Source organism: Protopterus annectens, chromosome 17.part0 (assembly GCF_019279795.1).
Source record: "Protopterus annectens isolate FY-2018-M chromosome 17.part0, PAN1.0, whole genome shotgun sequence".
In the NCBI taxonomy this organism is placed as follows: Eukaryota; Metazoa; Chordata; order Ceratodontiformes; family Protopteridae; genus Protopterus; species Protopterus annectens.
Genome location: NC_056751.1, coordinates 591,856,925 through 591,873,079, shown reverse-complemented (window position 1 = coordinate 591,873,079; position 16,155 = coordinate 591,856,925).

Here is a 16,155-nt window from a genome sequence, read left to right as displayed (position 1 = left end):
TGTCAGGAGAAATTGGGTAGGGGTTATCCTAAAGGAACAGTATGCCAAGAGTGTTTTGGAGGTGAAGAGAGTGTCTGATAGAGTGATGTTTATGAAGCTTGAAATTGATGGTGTAATGATGAATGTTGTTAGTGCATATGCTCCACAAGTTGGGTGTGCGATGGATGAGAAAGAAATATTTTGGAGTGAGTTGGATGAAGTGGTGGTGAGTGTACCCAAGGGTGAGAGACTAGTGATTGGAGTGGACTTTAATGGGCATGTTGGTATAGTGAACAGAGGGGATGAGGAAGTGATGGGCAGGTATGGTGTTAAGGAGAGGAATGAAGAAGGTCAGATGATTGTGGATTTTGTGAAAAGGATGGATTGGCTGTGGTGAATACATATTTTAAGAAGAGGGAGGAGCATAGGGTGACGTACAAGAGTGGAGGAAGATGCACACAGGTGGATTATATCCTATGTAAGAGGGCCAGTCTGAAGGAGACTGGAGACTGTAAAGTGATGACAGGGGAAAGTGTAGTTAAGCAGCATAGAATGGTGGTCCGTAGGATGATGTTGGTGATCAAGAAGAGGAGAAGGAGTGTGAATGCAGTGCAAAGGATTAAATGGTGGAAGTTAAAAAAGAGTCATTGTGAGGTGGAGTTCAGGGAAGAGTTAAGACAGGCACTGAGAGGCAGTGAAGAGTTACCGAATAGCTGGGTAACTACAGCAAAGTTAGTAAGGGAGACTGCTAGAAAGGTGCTTGGTGTGACATCTGGACAGAGGAAGGAGGACAAGGGGACCTGGTGGTGGAATGAGGAAGTACAGGAGAGTATACAGAGGAAGAGGCTGGTGAAGAAGAAGTGGGATTGTCAAAGAGATGAAGAAAGTAGACATGAGTATAAGGAGATGAGCCACATGGCAAAGAGAGAGGTGGTGAAGGCTAAGGATAAGGCATATGGAGAGTTGTATGAGAGATTGGACACTAAATAGGGAGAAAAGGACCTGTACCAATTGGCTAGTCAGAGGGACAGAGCTGGGAAAGATGTGTAGCAGGTAAGGGTGATAAAGGATAGTGAGGGAAACATACTCACAAGTGAGGAGAGTGTGTTGAGTAGATGGAAAGAGTACTTTGAAGGGCTGATGAATGAAGAGAATGAGAGAGAGAGAGAAGGCTGGATGATGTGGGGATAGTGAATCAGAAAGTGAAACAGATTAGCAAGGAGGAAGTAAGGAGAGCTATGAAGAGGATGAAGAATGGAAAGGCTGTTGGCCCAGATGACATACCAGTGGAAGCATGGAGGTGCTTAGGAGAAATGGCAGTGGAATTTTTAACCACATTGTTTAATGAAATTTTGGAAAGTCAGAGGATGCCAGAGGAGTGGAGAAAAAGTGTTTTGGTGCCCATCTTTAAGGATAAGGGTGATGTGCAGAGCTGCAGTAACTACAGAGGGATAAAATTGATCAATCACAGCTTGAAGTTATGGGAAGGAGTAGTGGAAGCTAGGTTAAGAAGGGAGGTGATGATTAGTGATCAGCAGTATGGTTTCATGCCAGGAAAGAGCACTACAGATGCAATGTTTGCACTGAGAGTGTTGGAGAAATACAGAGAAGGTCAGAAGGAGTTGCATTGTGTCTTTGTGGACTTAGAGAAAGCATATGACAGGGTGCCTAGAAAGGAGTTGTGGTACTGTATGAGGAAGTCAGGAGTGGCAGAGAAGTATGTAAGAGTGGTACAGGATATGTACGTGGGTAGTGTGACATTGGTGAGGACTACGGTTGGAGTGACAGATACGTTTAAGGTGAAGGTGGGATTACATCAAGGATCAGCTCTGAGTCCTTTCTTATTTGCAGTGGTGATGGACAGGTTGACAGATGAGATCAGACAGGAGGCCCCATGGACTATGATGTTTGCAGATTACATTGTGATATGTAGTGAGAGTAGGGACCAGGTTGAGGAGACCTTGGAGAGGTGGAGATATGCTTTAGAGAGGAGAGGAATGAAGGTCAGCAGGGCTAAAACAGAATATATGTGTGTAATGAGAGGGACGGTAGAGAAATGGTGAGGATGCAGGGAGTAGAGTTGGTAAAGGTGAATGAGTTGACGTACTTGGGATCAACAGTTCAGAGTAATGGTATGTGTGGAAGAGAGGTGAAGAAGAGAGTACAGGCAGGGCGGAATGGGTGGAGAAGAGTGTCAGGAGTGATTTGTGACAGACGGGTACCAGTAAGAGTGAAAGGGAAGGTCTACAAGAGGGTAGTGAGACCAGCTATGTTATATGGGTTGGAGATGGTGGCATTGACAAAAAGGCAGGAGTCAGAGCTGGATGTGGCAGAGTTAAAGATGTTAAGATTTGCACTGGGTGTGACTAGGATGGACAGGATTAGGAATCAGTATATTGGAGGGTCAGCTCAGGTTGGACAGTTTGGAGACAAAGAAAGAGAGGCAAGATTGCATTGGTTTGGACATGTGATGAGGAGGGATGCTGGGTATATTGGGAAAAAGATGCTAAGGATGGAGCTGCCAGGTAAGAGGAAAAGAGGAAGGCCTAAGATAAGGTTTATGGATGTGGTGAGAGAGGACATGCAGGCAGTTGGTGTGAAAGAGCATGATGCAGAGGACAGGAAGAAATGGAAACAGATGATCCGCTGTGGCGACCCCTAATGGGAACAGCCGAAAGATGATGAGGAATAAATAAAAATGTAAATGTGACAAATAGAGGGACAGCTTCAGAAATATGATATTTAAAGTACTAACTGCAGGCAAGTGTAACAAATAGATTAATGATTTATAGTATTTTTAATTATTTATATTAGCTGTTCTCAACCCAAAAGAATAAATCAGTATCTGAATTTGATTAGAAAGGTGTAGAAGAAGCTTTACAACACTATTATCATGCATTGTTATTTCTATTGCCTTAAAAAATATATGGATTTTGCTCGTATATTGTTTATTTGTTGTGGATATAAAATAAATTGCTTGTTGTTTTAATAAAAATAAGAATCAGGTTTGGTTGAAACAATTTTGCATAAAAATATATAAAATGACAGGGTCTATATTAGATGAACAAATGCTTAAAATGTTGAGTACGACATGCTCGACAGCTTTTAAGCGAAAGTTGATCTAAGCGAAACCTCATAATGTCAAAACAAAGAGTTTCAAAAACTTATAGTTGGCCAGCCATTAGGAAGCCAATGGCTGATGGCTAAAATGTACTGTACACCATTAACCCCCCCCCAAAAAAAAACAAAAACAAATCAACAAACAAAATAAAGTGAGGGGCTTTGCCCCCACACCCCCAATGTGGGGGGTTGTGCCCCCCACACCACCCCTACTTAAATATACCAACTCCAAGATCGCACCACAGTGGAGGACTGTCATAACATTACACAGGGTGAACGATGAGACCGCACCACAGTGGAGGATTGTAAGAACGGCTAGACAAGATGAACGTTCTGACATCAGCCATTGGCTTCCTGACGGCTGGCCAACTATAACTTTTCAGAACTCCTTGTTTCAACATTCTTAGGTTTTGCTTAGATGAACGTTTGCTTAAAATCAGTCAAGCATGTCGTACTCGACATTTTAAGCATTCGTTCATCTAATAGGGAACCAAAATGACATATATGAAAGATCAGTTTGCAACTGGAAGACAAATAATATATATATATATATATATATATATATATATATATATATAAGTACAATAAATGATAAGCTTTATTATGTCACAATTTGACTTCTTTTGTCTGGAATATTAATGAATTCATGCACTGTTAAAAAAAGATAAGGTGCTGATGTATTTGTACAATAGTAATACAAAGGTAATAATATCAAAAGAAACACACCTAAATCAGAATTAGCATGACAGTTTTGCAAATAAATTGTGGGAAAGAGGTTTTCTTTGTTGGAATATTTGAAGAGAAAAAGAAATAGGTCTTAATATTAATTAAAAGGTATATTGGAATAAAGTTTGAGGAAGCTGCGGTGGTACAGTGGTAGCGTTGTTGCCTCACAGCAAGAGGTTCTCCTGTTTGATTCTCAGCTGTAGTGCCTTCTGTGTGGAGTCTGCATGTCCTCCCCGCAGTCGAGTGGTCTCCGATAGACATGCGTGAATGGGCGTGCCTTAGCTGAAGGTTGGGCGTCGGGCTGGCAACTCGGCACCATAAAAATCTACTGCCAATCATTAGCGGACCGGAGTTCCGCTGTGGTGACCCCTAACCAGGAAAAGACAAACAAAAAACTTTGGAATAAAGTTTGAGGAACAAATGAAAGATAGGCAGGAGATATTTTTAGTGGTGAGAGGTTGCTGGCAGGATGTAAGAATTACATCAGCTGCAAGATATATTACATCAAAAAGACACTGAGGCAAGATATAAAGAGTATTGTGGGAAAGGCTTTTTTATTTCATCACTGTTGTATGGTAGATGCTGGAGAATGGAACATTACAGGAAATACTGTTGTATACAGAAACATAAATCTGTGCTCATTTACGTATCTTTCAATATGTTTAATCAAAGCATTATTATTTGTTTTGACTTATAGCATGTATATGCTCAGCTGCCCATTCCTATAAATGCCTTATTTGTGGGAAAAAAAGTGTATAATAGTACTTACACTATGACCATGGTGATGACAAAGCCATCAAGTTTCTCTGTCTTGAAATTAATTGACAGACGAGAATCCAGGACTGAAAAAATAGGTTTTCTGTAATATCTTCCTTTAAGGATATTCTAATACATCTGTTCAGTCAATTAAAGTATTCATTTCTAAATAATGTGTTTGTAATTACTTTGCTTTGTCTTTCTATACAAACTGTTGATTGCATTAATTGTTTTGCTTTAATGAAGTGGTTTGAACACAGTGAGAAATGCAAGTTGGGGGGCATGGCTAGGATGCTGAACTGATAGCTGCACTTCATTTCAGCTCTCTTACCTCAATACAATTCCTGACAGGAATTTTACAAAATAATATTTAATTTGAAGAAATTGTTATTACTAACTTATTTCTAATAACTCTGAGCATCTATAAGAAAAATTTTATTGTCAGAACTTGAATAATTCCTGTCAAATTAATTACTGGAAAATCAGCACCAATATCAGCTTTACAGCATGAGTCATCTAAGGAATACAGCACAAGACTCTTCTCTCAAAAAAGACCTGCAGTCTCTCATTACAAATATACAGGAACTTACAATAAAAATCGACAAGATGGACAATAAAATAGATACTTTTAAAGAAAAGTGCTCACAACAACTGGAACAGCTTCAAGAAATGTTTACACAGCAGAAAGGACAGATATCACTTATTGAACAGTCATTAAGTGACATTGACACTAGAGTCCAAATAGAAGAACAACAAACTGAATTCTTACTTCAACAGAATACATATTTACTAGAAAAGCTTGATGATATGGAAAATCGAACAAGAAGAAATAATATTAGAATATATGGTCTACCAGAAAAATCTGAAGGGGACAATATGATAAACTTTCTTACCACCTGGATACCAGATGTAACAAAAATACCTGAAGCTCTTTCATATGGTATAGAACGGGCGCATAGATCACTAGCAGCTTCTGGAAATGCTTCTTCTCCGGTAAGAACAAGCCGAGATCTATAATTGTGAGACTTTTTTCTACACAAGATAAAGATCTTATATTAAGAAATGCTTGGGCAAATTCTCCCATCAAATACAATGATTCATTAATAAGATTTGACAATGATTATTCTACAAAGGTGGTTTCAAAAAGAAAAGCATTTCTACCAATAAAAACCTTGAAGAAAAAGCAACTGAAAGTCCATCTTTTATTCCCAGCAAGACTGAAAGTTTTTCTACCAAATGGAATAAAAATCTTTGAAACAGTAGATTCAGCAATAAAATACCTTACCAACAACAACATCCTAACACATGAAGAATCTATGGACTGGACAATAAGTACAATCAAGAGAAATGCTGAAGTAAATAATTGGAAAACTGTTGAGCAAAAGAAAAAAAAAACTAAAGGACAAATAATCTTACATATGTTATATTCTGTAAAATCTAAATAATAATACTAACAACAAAAGAAAAGTTCTTACTGTCTTCAAGTTACACCAAAACAGGTACTGTTTTCAATTATATTTTAAATGTCAAAATTAGCATAAATGTAAATATGGTTATCTCAAATCACATCAATATACTAAGCATAATTTAAACATTACTCTATTTTTCATTATTATCCATCTATTATTTTCATATTCTTAATCAGAGTAATCAATGCATAATAATGTTCCCAAATAGTTTATTTATTTATTTATTTATTTTCTCTCTTTGTGTTTTGTTGTTTTTATTTGTTCTCTTCTTTTTCTAAAATCTTCATTAACTTATAATATTTTAATCAGTATATGGTTATATTGCTTAATAGGTATAGTAATGGCTGCTATATAACTTATTATCAGTTACATCCCTGACAGCATTACTTTTTATAAGTTAAAAGTGTCCCTGTTTGGATAAACGCCAATGCTGGGCAGAAATGTGTTGCCTTTGAAATGAAGTATTTCAGTTAGGATGTATCATAAGACTACTTTAAATAATCTTAAAAGATGTTCTGCCTTTGACCCATATGCACATACTGATATAGTCCAGTGAAAAATATGTTTTAAGTGATATTTTGAGGCTATAAGTCAGGTGTGTTGTGGCTCCAGACATCCGGAGTTGAAAGATGCTTGTGACTAGCTTAGATATCCTGTTTTCTTTTCTTTTGTAGAGAAATAAGGCATAGCATGTTTAAAATGCAAAGTTTGATAGTTGTGAACACTACTCCGCAAACTAGAGTGCTCGCATGCACACTACATGAGTTTGTCACCAAGTAAGAGAAGGGAAAAGAAAAAAGAAAAAACACATACCTTTTCCCGCTTGGTTCTCGAGACAATTTAACAGCCACAAACATCACTAGAAACTTGAGTTACTTATTGCTTGTCGCATTTACTTATGTACGCCATCCCCTGACTCTTTCTAATTGACGTCTAGTCAGAAAATAAGCTAGGCTCACATTTAAAGATACAGAAACCTAAATTCCTTCTAAGGAAACATAAATAATATAAAAGGTTCATATAAATATACACAGATATATATTTTTGAAGCACTTTCAGTTTATGGCTACTGATGTCTTCTAGCACCTTGATAGATAAGGACACATATCTGCTTGTCTTTCTATCAGTTTAGATTTCCAGACATTTTAGCTATCCCTTACTATGTTTTATACAGCAGAGTTTAAAGAGCAGAAATTAATCATCAGCAAATAAAATCACTGCTGTTTTACAAATTCTCTAAAGAAACTAGTAAATGTCAAGCAACTGACAAGTTTATTTTAAGGAAAATTGCCATTTCCCACACTGGTGCTCCTACAAAATACTACTAATGTCCTGCTACCAAAATATGCCCTCAAGTGGACAAATGGGATGCAGCAAGAAGGTTAAATGTACATTTAGCAAATCAAACATTTAAATAACAGTATAATATACTAGATAGAGAAAGTAGAAGCAATAATTATATAAACAACTATAATAAGTAACATAACAACAGTGGATTTAACCCAATGTGTCAATTATACAATATTTATATCCCATATAGCTTTGAATTTTGTCGAAGCATCTGTGTTCTACACACATATTGTATTAAATCTAATTTGAGTAGAAGAGGGAGAGGCTTAGCCCACACCCTAATTTATTACTAAGTTACCATGCATTATGAACATACATTGTGGCAGGTACTCAACGAGCTATCCATCCTTAGATGGCTCATGCTGTTCCCATTTGCTCATCTGAATAATGACTGTGGCTGTACTCTTCTTATTATATTACCTGGCTGTGGCTTCACCCTTCTTATAATATTACCTGGCTTTTTACATTATCAAGAATGACACAATACTAGTGTATGTGGGTATATCATGTTACTGTTAGTGTAAACAAAAATGCTTGACAATGCAATTGTAATTCTTAAACCTTTCTGCAGACAAATGTATTGTCTAGCAGTTGAGAGCCTGATTGTTCCTAATCAGCAGACCTGTATTTTCATGTTCCAATATGACTACATGAAAAGATGCCAATATTAGTCTGCAAGTTTAGTAAGCAGTAAATTCATTGGGGATTAATTTGAGGAGACACTTATATTATAGCTAAAGCACTTGACATTTGATAAATGTATCCTCTCAATGATGCATTCTATCTAGTCATTAACTATAAAACAACTTTTCTGAGAAATATTGTTGTAATGCCAGTTAATGATTTGAATTAAATATTTCTATATACAGTCATAAAGCAATTAGCAGGATAAAATAATACTCTTGCAGTGCATGGATCATCATAGCTGATGTTAGAGGAAAAACAAGCTTCTTAAACACCCTTTTGACATAATAAAGGTGTTACCCCATAGTTTAAATACATTTTGTCTATTTACTGCAAAATGGGTTAGGAATTTTAACCTGTAACATTTTCATACATAATAGTTTAAATCTTAGCAGCTTCCATTATTTTGATATGTTCTCCAGTATACTTTTATTCAGTCATAAGATTAAATTACTGGTGTTAAGTAAGTCAAAATTATATCTCCAGCACTTATTGTCAGCAGATAAACTCACTGGTTAAGTGTCAGTCTAAGCTGTAAGAGTTAATATGTGATATACATAGATGTTTGCTTTAAAAATGCGGTCAAGTGCACTGCAGTTTTACCTCTGTACTGTGTCAATTTTGATTATACAAAGTCCCTCTGAAAGTTGATAGAAGTGTTAACAACAAAACACTCAATCAAGTAACAACATTATAAGTAGTCTCTTGGATAAGGGAGATGTCTAAATTGTGATCTTGTTGTCTCCAGCCATGGGAATTGTCTTTGAAAAGCTGAAAAATGCAATCAGAGGAACATATTTAATGTCTACTAAAGAAATATTAATATACTTGTACATTGTATTGCATTTCAGTTTATGTTAAACATGAAATATGATGTGGTTTCAGAACTATTCATGTTTTTATTCCAATATGACTTTGCAAATATTAATTTAAACACTGGTTTTGGACTTGAGTAGTCTAAAACAATTGCACAACAATGGTACTGTATTATACAGTAATGTCAGTAAATAGTTTTTAACAGATGTATGAAATATACAGTTATAGATTTTAACATGATGTTTATTAATACCCTAAATTATTTTGAAATGATACTACCTTAATCTAAATATTTGTACCTTTTTGAAACCTGCTTAGAAATAAGTATCATTGAATTACAATAAGATGAGTAAAGAATATATGTATATATTTTAGCTGATTAGATTATCTTAATATATTATTCAATTATCTTTATTTAAAACTAAGAGGATAAGAGAAACTGATCCAAATATTATTTGTGAGGGTAGAAAGTTTGTTTGGTTAGATTCACTAACCAAACAAAGAGGTATATTACCTCATAGCGATAGGGAATGGTTTTTAAGGTTAAGAATTACAAGTTTGGAAGTTCTTTGTTTTTTTTTTTATTCTATCACTTTGGTGTCACTCAGAAACATGCAAAAATCATACAAGAAAAACTTTTGAATTCTGTATCCAAGATGGAACTAAGAATAAACAATATTTACATAAACTCACACATAAAACAAACTCAAAACTAGGAAATGAAATGTTTATCCATAAATGTTAATGGTCTAAATAATAGTAATAAAAGGAGAAGCCTATTCAAGTACATAAACTTACATAAACCACAAATAGTCTTTTTACAAGAGGCACACTTATTAGATAGAGATATAACCAACTTAAATATTAATAATTACACAGTACTAATAAACTCTCAATACAAAACAAAAAAAAGAGGAGTAGCTATACTACTTCGCAACTCAACTATAACACCTAAAATAATTACTACTCATCAAGATACATCAGGTATGTTTTGTCTAGTTTCAATAGAGTTAAATAAGAGAATCTATACGTTAGTAAATCTATATTGGATCCCAGGACTAGGATTAAAAACAGTTAAACAGCATTTTGAAGAGATAATTCATTTAACTAAGGGTAGCCTGATATTGGCAGGAGACTTCAACTGTATAATGAATGAAAAAGATACAGATTCTAAGTCCAAAAGAAGAAAACAACCTATCTCTAAAGCACTATCAAAGTTTATAGATACATTGTATTTAAAAGATATAAATGAATTTGCAGAACCAGACTCACTAATCTTCACATTTTATTCTCATAGATATAAAACTAACTCTAGAATTGATAGAATATATGTTGCCAATGACCTAATAACAAAAATTGACAAAGTCAAAATCATAAATTGTCCTTTATCTGATCATAATGCCATAGTCTTTGATATAGAGCTTACACCATTTTATTCAAATCCCATTACTAGGATACCTTCCTATATCACAACATTGAGAGATTTCAAAGAATTTTATGAAGAAACAATCACAAACTTTCTAGAAATAAATTACACAGAAGATATTTCAGAAATATATGTCTGGGATTCATTAAAAGCAGTTACATATGGGAAGATATTATCCTGGTACATAAATAAAAGCAAGTTATGGAATAAAGATATGCTAGACTTACAAAACAAAGCAGATAAATTGAAACTGGAAATACAAAAGGGTAATGCTACTCAAGTTCAAGAACTTACACAAATCAATAAGAAGTATACAGAATTGCTACACCATAAGATTATGATTAACTTAGAAAAGATAAAAATAAACTCATACTCTACTAATTTGGCACACCTGAGATACTTAACTAATAGAACAAAAAAAATAATTAAATCTAAGCAAATAAAAGAAATATTTATTCCCAATACTAACAAAAGAGTTACGGAACTAAATGATATTTTAGAAGCATTCAGACTCCAATTTAACATTGATAATTCCATAAATACTCAAGATTCACCTACTAAGGATATAAAAAATACTTAGAAAACAATATTCATATTAAATTAACACAAGAACAAATAGACATTATAAACAAACCAATCAATATGACAGAATTAAAATCACAAATTAAAAGCTCAAGACAAATAAAGCACCTGGCCCAGACAATATGCTACCAGAAATGTATAAATTAATACCCAATCAAGCCATATCTTTATTATTAAAAGTATATGATATAGCCAATAAAGATTTGAATATACCACCCTCTTGGAAATATTCATTGATATCCCCAATTATCAAACCAGATAAAGATGAGAAACAGTGTTCCTCATATAGGCCAATATCATTACTCAATATAGACTACAAGATGTTTATGGCTATATACGCAGATAGGATCAAACACTTTCTTCCTTTCTTAATTCACAAAGATCAAACAGGTTTTATTAAAGGAAGAAATACTTCAGATAATATTAAAAGAATACTAACATTAATAGATTATAGCAAACATAAAGTCCTAAATTTAAATGTAATCTCATTAGATATTAATAAAGCTTTTGATTCGTTAACTGGAACTTTCTTTCACTAGTTTTAAAAGAATATAACTTTCCTTCTAATTTTAATAATCTTATCCAAATACTATATGAAAAATCTACTGCATATGTTAAACTGGGATCATATAGATCAGGCCCTATAACAATCAAAAGGGAACTAAACAAGGTTGCCCTTTATCACCATTGTTATTTGCATTACTCATAGAACCCTTTGCAAATCAAATCAGATCAAACAATAACATAAAGGGCATTTGTATTAATAAAATGTTAAACCTTAAAATCCAACTCTTTGCTGATGACATACTATTAACTCTCTCAGATGCAAATGAGTCTTTGAATGCTCTATTTAACTCCATGAATAAATTTCAAAATATTTCAGGCTTAAAATTTAATGAAAACAAAACTAAAATTATGCCCTGTAATTGTAAAAAAAAAAATAATATAAACAAAAGATTTTCCAAATATATAGTAACAGAAAGTAAATTATTATATCTGGGAATAAATCTACTCAATGAATTAACAGATTCTCTAATATTTAACTATAATAAAATACTAGACAAAATAGAACAAACAATTGGTTACTGGAATAAATATATCTTTTCAACAGCAGACAGATTATATCTTATTAAAATAATCATATTTCCCAAAATATTATACTTAATACAAAATTTTTCATTGCCACCTCCCAAATATATTATTCAAAGATACAATAAACTAATTTTAAATTTTCTATGGTTTCCAAATAAACCCGTATAGCCTTAAATAAACATTTGCCAGATTGGGAAGATGGTGGAATTAATTTACGGATATTGATTTATATATTACCTCATCTGTTATTAAAAACATAACACTATGGTTAAATAATTCATACACACCTATATGGAAACAAGCCCATGAGCAGATTTACATAGAAATCAATTATAATCACATACAAGACAACTTAACAGTAATACCATCACCCCTTATATGGATGTTAAAAGATTATTTTTTAGGGAAAAGGAATAATATTAATAAATTGTCATCAAACTATGTAAGCTCTACACTTTCAGTGTTCAGAACATATATAAACAAAATACCAAATATTAATTCTTGGATTTTTCTTATTTTCCCTATAGCTTTTACACCAAATATTCTAGATACATTCCAAATATATAAAATAAATATACTTAAAGAAGAAACATTACTCTTTTGGCATCAACTTATAGAGAAAGGGAAAATTCTAACAAAGGAACAGATAATTTATAATTATAATATAAATAAAGACAATTGGCTGTTTTTACAAAATCTAAGGCATTTTCTTATAAATAAAATAGAACAAATGCAACCTTCAGTTAGACATGAAGCTCCAAAACTCATTGAATACCTTATTCTTATCACAAAACAGCCTTATCAGGGTATAGGTTATTTGTCTAATATCTATAAAATTGTTAAAAAAATAAAAAACTATCATGAAAAATCATACTGGGATTATTATACTTTAATAAACAACCATCCTCCAGTTGAAGAAGAAAAAAGTAATATTCTAAAATCTTCCAAATTTTCTACATGATCAAAATACTGGCAATTATTCACTTGGAGATATCTAAGTTTCTATACACCACATAGGTTAGCCAAAATGTATTCTATTGAAGATCAATGTTGGAGATGCCATACCAAGATAAAAGCAGATTGGCAGCATGTTTTTTATGAATGTATATGTCTCAGTATGTACTGGAAATCCATTAATTACTTTTTTCAGACTGTTTATAATGATAATTTTCAATTAACAAAGTCTTTAATTTTATTCAACTCTCCTATTCCAAACTGTGTACCAAAAAAGACACTAAAATCCTATGGTCACTATTGGCAATTTCACGTAAAATCATAACTATACACTGGAAAAATGAGGCTTCGCCTACGTTCAAGGAATATGAGACTTTAACAACAACAGTTGCTCACATGGAAATATTAACAGTGAAGAACAGAACTAAAAGATCTACTTCTTACTATTACTCTTGGATGAAAGTACTGGAAATACTCGAAAAGATCGAAGAAGATATATCATCTTATGTTTCTAACTTTATATAATATAGAATTTCAATGTTATTTGCATAGACACCAATGTAAATAGTTATATAATGGTTTGAAGTTAGTAATTTTTTAGAATTGTAAATATGTTATTTATCTTTATTTCATGTAATATTTAAGACATCTTATTTGAAATAATAAAAAAAAATATTTAGTGAAAAAAGAAATGCAAGTTGATTGTTGCAATAATTTTTATTGCTTTATTTTGTTTCATTAGTTCTAAGTATTTTGTTCTAGCTATTTCTGCTTCAGAATTTCATCAAGATTAAGTCTTTTAGTAGCATGTCAACTTCATAAGTAAAGTACATATTCTACTGTAACTCCTGTCTGAATGGAGCTCTAACTGTTGGAATACATGCTTGAGATGTAGCTTACTGAATATCATGGCCTCATTCCTGTATAGCATGATTATATATTAAACATGGGTATTAAGTGTGCTCCACTTTCAATCGATTTATTAGTTATCCTTATGTCCATATGCATTGTTACATTATTAGGTTTTTAGATGAAAGGCTACAGGTGGAATCTGTGTTATTTGGCCAGTTAGCCTATTTTACTACGTCAGCTTCTTCTGAGTTAACTATCTGTTTCTCTATTGGAGCTACTATTTGAAAGGGTATTTTCCTGTAAGTTTTTCTTTACCAGCTTTACAAATGTATCTATATGCAGTATAGCCAAGTAGTGTTCAAGCTTTACTATGCATTAGAATATGAATGCAAATTCCTTGCAGCTTGTTTGACCCAGAGTTATAAATTTTCATCATTAGTTACAGAATTCAGTGCTTTGATTAGACATAGCTTTTCTGCAAGATAAAAACAGCTTTGATCTCTCATCACCTTGTACTAGGTATGTTTTAAATTTGGTATTGGTAGTCTGAGTTGAGACAGTGGGGGTGTCTTTCAGCTTTTCCCGGTTAGGGGTCGCTACAGTGGAACTCTGGTCCGCTAATGATTGGCAGTAGATTTTTACGTACCGAGTTGCCGGCCCTGACGCACAACCTTCAACGAAGGTACGCCCATTCGCGCATGTCTCCACACAGAAGATGCTTTAGCTGAGAATCGAACAGGACAACGTCTTACTGTGAGGCAACAACGCTACCGCAGCAGTACCTTTTAATATTCCCTTGACTAGAGGAGTTGCATGGAAAGATGTTAATATTACATGCTTTTGAAAAATGATTTAGTACTAAAGTAGAATAATGCTAAAGAAATTTATTTTTATTATATTAACTGCAGCTTCTAAATCTGTAAGAAATAAAGCTGGATGTTTTATACGTTAATTGCTGTTTAAAGTTGATCTTTCTCTACTGAACTAATGATAGTACACATAGCTGTAGTAGTGTGGTTCATGATTAATTCTTGCAGTTCTTGATACTGGTGTTTCAAAGGTTTTGTGGTAATTCTTATTAATGTGATTGCTATTTATTGGTTTTCTGGTAAACATAAACATTTTTTTAAGCTGGATTTGTACCACTTAACAAAATGGTTCATCCTGCCACAAGAATGCATTCTTTCCACTTGATGAGTTTGCATTTTTATGGGGAAAATCATCAAACAATTCTGAGAGAAAATTGTTATAGTCTTCTTTATTTTTGATGGTCAGTATAATTTCTATAAAATGTGGTTGCTTCCTTTAAATACCCTTGGCTTATCTATCTTCTATCTCAAGTGCTCTGTCATATTTTAAGAAGCATGTTAGTTAGTGTCAGATCAAGTTCTCTGCGAGTTTTCCAGTTTAGTTTATTAGACATATAGCTTTGTATAATCAGAAATGTATTTTTATTACCAATAGCTGGAAAACGGGTATATGATCTGGTGCATATGAAATATTTTGGTGGCTTTTCTCACTGCTCTTAACTTATAAATTAACATTGAGTATTTAAGGCTCGAAACAATTGTTAAATTGCGTTTTAACATCAACGAAGTTATTACTTTGGCTGACGAGGTGTTATAAATGTAGTATACTTCTTTAACTCCCATGTGTAACAACATAACTTTAGGTCACATGCTCCCAGTTAACCTTATTGTAGGTACAGAGCTCTCAAAGTATTGTACCATCTGTGCTACTTTGAACCTATCACAATCTGTTCACTATCAAGAATCAATGATGTCAGAGCTTGTTGGTGCATCAACATTTTATATTAATGCTTTATTAAATTGTTTTTTTAATGCATATCATTATGATATATTAGTAGCTCTCTGAATTTAATGAACTACTTTGCTTGGGTGATAACCAGCCAACTAAACTGGTTAAAATGTCTAAATAGATAAGCAAATAAATGCTCAGTAATTTGCTACACTGTATACTTTCACTAAATGAAAAAGTGAGAAAATTACTTTGTGTGTTCATGTTTATACAGCCTGCCTTGTTTAACTACAGTCACTTCATACAGTGTAAGTCTTTTTTTCATATCTAGGTCACCCGGCTTACTTGCATGTTCTGTGTACTGACTTGCTTAATTAGGCTTGATTCAGAAAGGTTACTGCGAGATCTTCACTTGATGTACACCTCGTTACACCATTTTCAATTCAAAGATAAGCCTTCCTCAGTGCTGTAGCACAAAGATATGCAGGACTGGAGTGAGTGTCTGTCTAACCTATCAGAAATGATGATAAGGCATTCCAGTGGAGCAGCCTATGCTAATTAGTCATGTGCTCTCCTCTAACAATGCCTGTA